This window comes from Mastomys coucha, unplaced genomic scaffold (genome assembly GCF_008632895.1).
Source record: "Mastomys coucha isolate ucsf_1 unplaced genomic scaffold, UCSF_Mcou_1 pScaffold22, whole genome shotgun sequence".
NCBI lineage: Eukaryota > Metazoa > Chordata > Mammalia > Rodentia > Muridae > Mastomys > Mastomys coucha.
Window position 1 is genome coordinate 111,913,150 of NW_022196905.1, and position 4,475 is coordinate 111,917,624.

Consider the following 4,475-nt stretch of genomic DNA (forward strand, 5'->3'; position numbering starts at 1 on the left):
CCAGGCTAGCCTCAAACTTACTATGTAGCCGAGGATGACCTTGAACTTCTGATCCTCCTACTTCTACTTTCAGAGTGCTAGGATTTCAAGTGTGCTCCGCCTTGCCTCATTTATCTGGTGTTGAGGATGGAACTAGGGCCCCCAGCATCCTAGACAAACACTCTGCCAACTGAACCACATCCTCAATCCATGGGGCGGGAAGAGAGAATAGAATGAAAAGCATGGAGTATTGGGCCAAGTGGCTGGTGCCTTAAATCCCAGCATTAGGGATGCAGAGGCAGGAGGATCTCTGTTCAAAGCCAGTCTGGTCTTCAAGTTTCAGGACAGCCAGGGCTACACCATAAGACCCTGTCAAAACAAACCAAAAATTCAGTTATCCAAGGGGCCAGGCCTCCTGACCTTAGAAAGTCTGGTGAATGGGGATCAGGAAGGCAGAGCAAAAAGATGGAAACCACATTAGAATTTTCATTATTACTTATTCTTGTGTATGTGCATGCTCCTGTGTGGCACAGAACACCTATAGAGATTTTATGGCCGCTGTTATCTCCTTGTGCCCTATGGATGCTAGGGACTGAAGTCAGGTCACCAGCAGTCCCGGCAGCAGGCACCCTTACCCACTGAGCCATCTTGCCAGGCCCTGAAGGACACACCAACAGGTGGCTGCACAGCCTCATGAGACTGGCTAACAAGGAGCAGACACAGAATCCTTTGGCTATGTCTGGAACACTGAAATTCTTCAATCAGGCAACAAATCTTTGCAGAGTGGCCATTGGGCTGGGGGTTGGAGAGGTAGCCCAGACTATAGAGTGCTTGCCGAGCATGCATTGACCCTGGGCTTGATCTCAGCACCCACATACACACAGTGTGGTGACCCATACCTGGAATCTTAGGGCCTAGAAGGTGGAGGCAGGAGGATTGGGGGTAGAAGATGCAAAGGTCCTGCAGCAGACAGAGGGACAATGAGGTGGGGGCTTCTGTGCCTGCAACTCTGTGCTTAGGCGGAGATTACAGCACTTAGGAATGGGGTGGGGGTGGTGGCAGTGGCGGTGGGGAGGCCTGATGAACCTTGTGAACTGGGGCCAGGAACTCTGATTTCATGCTAAATTCAGTGTGAAGCCACTTGCCAGAGTGGGGGTGGGGGTCAGCTGTGAGACAGCATGATCTTATTTTGAGTTTATGTCTTAAAAAAGGCCACTCCGACTGCTTGGCAGAGAATGGATGGTTGGGCTGTGGGGGCCGATCAATACACAAAAGCACTTAACACCAGGGCTGGTGTGAAGCGAGTGTCTTAATAAGTAGTAACTGTTTCTCATTATGACCTGTCATCTTTATTACCCCCAGTCTGCCTTTGTCTGCAGAGGGCCAGTTCACAGAGCTCGGACATCCGGCTCCACGTGGCCTTGACTGAGCATTCCGACCGGCTGGGGAGGAATCTGTCATATTTGTTCTCTATGTAGTTTCTTTCACATCCCTGGAGAAATGATGGGGTAAACGCCAGGTACGGGCTGGTGTCCACAGCCAGAAACATCCTGCATCAAGCGCATTCCTGAAGCCAGCCCTGTTCTGTCCTTCGGGGTGAGCTGTGGTTATTGTATAGAACTGAGGAACCCCCGGAGTCTTGATTAGAGGTTTCATTCTCCTTGGAAATACTGGCTCAGCACAGGCGCTGGGGTGAAATCCAACATATTTGGACATATTTTTAAATCTCTAGCTGGGTCTCACAGTACAGACTCATAATCCCGCTAGCCTGAAGACAGAGGCAGAGAGAGTGCTAGCCACACTGTTTTGAGTAGTGAATTCAAAGCTAGGCTGGACAACTTAGTGAGACCCTGTCTCCAATAAAAAGTAAATAAACAAACAAATACAAACTAAAGGCAGAGATTGCAGATCTGTCTCAATGACTTGCCTTGCGTGGGTGAGCCCTGAGTTCAGTTCTCCAGGATAGTAGAAACCGATCTAGATCTCTCCCTTCTGACGACACCCTTTCTTCTGTCCTCACAGATAAGACTTTCCCTTGATGCCTAACATCTTCCCCTCTCTGGCTGCAGCTCAGGGATGCTCTGTTTGCCCCTCTGTGCTCCTGAGGGCCACCGCCTGACCTCTGCCACATTCTGGGTTCCATGAAATGTTGCTGTTCAATGCAGTGTCCTTTTGTGTGTGCCAGTTTGACTCTATTTAGGGGTGTATCTCAGCTTCTAGAATGTTCATCTAGCACGCCTGAGATCTCTAGTTTGTGCTGTGGAAGAGCAGGTGTGGCGGTGTGTGCTAGAAACCGCAGGTGCCACCCATATGCCATGTTGGTTGTATCTTTACTCTGCAAATCTCCACAAACACGCCAGTGTAGGTAACACGTTCCCATTTTACAGATGTGAAAATTAAGGACCATAATGAATTCACCTCCCCCATGACCACAGTGTTAAAAAGGGTCAGAGATGAGCCTTGAGCTCGAGGGTACCCCAATCTGTTTCGCTCTGTAGCTTAGGCTGACCTGAAATTCACTATGTAGCCCAGGCTAGCATAAAATTTACAGGCAATTCTCCTGCCTCAGGTTCCCAAGTGCTAAGACTTCAAGGCATGAGCCACAACTTCCCAGCTTAAATCTATTTTGAAATAATGTAAGTTCAATATATTATCAAATTTAATTCTATTTTCATACCAGGCACATCTCAAGTCCTTAGAGGTCACCAGTGGCCTCCCTTCATGTTGGTAGCAGGGGGTTGGGATTGTGTGAGTCATCAGACTTCATTCTCCTGACCATCACTAGTGGAGTTACTCAGAATTCTTGTTGTTTTCCTCATTTTGGGACTTGCAGATGGGAGGAGCAGGCAGCTCTGAGTTTGAATCCAATGTAGGTCTTACTTGCCGTAGGAAATGGGCGTGTTGTTGTTGGTCTGTGAAGTTAACACTTGTGATGGGCTTCAGCTGGAGCCTAACAGATCATCAGCCCCGGGCAAAGGCTAGCCCTCTTTTGGCCTATGTGGATTACCCACATGGGTGTGGCATGCACACATATACACATTAATAAAAATTCTGGATGTGACATGACCATTGCACTTGTGAACATACAGTGGTGGAGATTAAATTCACCAGACCTGCGCAAGCATGAGCCTGTGGGAAGTTACAGCAAGGATGAGGAGGCAGGGCTCGCAGGACCCGCCCCTCCTTGAGAGAGTTGATTAATGGCTGCTTGAAGAAAGGGAGTCACTTTCTCCCATGGTGCAGCTGAGGGAGGATGCCCAACCCACACTTCAGAAATAACCCTTCACCTAGCTAATAGAGCAACCCTAATTAAGTATATTGGGTTATTTAATGAAACAACAACAACAGCAACAACAACAACACAGCTGGTGGGGTGGCACATGCCTTTAATCCTAGCACTTCGGAGGCAGAGGCAGGGAGATTTTTGTGAGTTCAAGGCCAACATGATCCACATACTAAGGTCTGGGCCAGCCAGCTCTGCATAGAAGGAAACCAAACCAAGCCATCCAAGCCAACCAACCAACTAACCAAAATAACAAACAAGCACAAAAATGGACCAAGGAAGGGGTGAGGGAATTTGTCGGAAAAACAGTCCATTGGGAATAAGGGGGGGGGGCGGGAATGAGAGAGAGGGTGGGGTGCAAATACATCGCATATATATAAAGCTCTCAAAAAAACCAAAAAAAACAAAATCAAGAGTCTGTACTGATTGAGTGCTTATTGCTGCCAGGCACTGAATGGAGTGTTAACACACTTAGTAATTTCACTGATGAGAAAACCGAGTCTCAGAGCCAAGACTGGCCAAGGAGCCCCGCCATCTCAGGCTTGGTAATGATAGTGTTGTAGGCTTGTTTGATGCCTGGGGACCTCTTCTAGAAGTGTCTTTACCTTCCCATTCTGAGGGCAGGACGGGCCTCCTCCGCGCCCCCTGGGAAGGGCTGGGGAAGGCCCTCATTGTGCATTCACACACCTGTGGAGAAGCAAGCCCCTTTCTTAGCTTTCTTCTCTGTTCCCAGAAAGACTTTTGACCCTGACTTTTTGCATTCTTTTCTTTAGCCACCCATCCCGGGGCCCCGGCCCCTCTCCCGTGCCCACCCCTCCCCACCTCCCCACGCGCACCGCGGGGGCCATGGCCAGGCTGGAGACAAGGGCGCCTTTCTTCAAAGTGCTTCGCTCTCTTCTCATAAATTCTCAGGCTCGGCTTGATTGGCTGTGAGGAAAGAGGGAGGTAGGGGGCTGCTTGGCTCCCCTGATACAAAGTGAGTTTGTGTGCTGTCTACCCACGTGAGCCCAATCACAGAGGCCTGAGCCTCTCGGGTCCCAAGGGACCAAGTGCCAGAGAGCCCAGTGTCTGCGGAATCATCTAGAGCAGGACAAAGGAAAGCACAGGACAAGGGCGCCCACCTCCCCAGGCCTCTAACCTACAGGACATTTAACCCTTCTCTTGCAACTCTGAGCTTCCAGCCAAGCCAGGGGCTCCAGATCTCTCCCCTTCC

The 4,475-nt window shown here is 49.7% G+C and overlaps 1 long non-coding RNA gene across 4 annotated transcripts in view; it reads right to left on the reverse strand.

Annotated features, from left to right (window-relative positions):
* Window positions 1-1,311: 1,311 nt before the first annotated feature.
* Window positions 1,312-4,475, reverse strand: part of LOC116070862 — a 3,942-nt gene continuing 778 nt past the window's right edge. The window contains exons 2-5 of one of the 4 annotated variants that reach the window (XR_004110597.1): window positions 4,099-4,189; window positions 3,868-3,949; window positions 2,657-2,891; window positions 1,312-1,666 (exon numbers count right to left, since the gene is read on the reverse strand). This is a non-coding gene — a long non-coding RNA (uncharacterized LOC116070862). Of the gene's footprint in view, window positions 1,667-2,625; window positions 2,892-3,867; window positions 3,950-4,084; window positions 4,190-4,475 lie in introns of those variants that run through there. The other 3 variants (XR_004110595.1, XR_004110598.1, XR_004110596.1) reach the window with 3 other exon arrangements.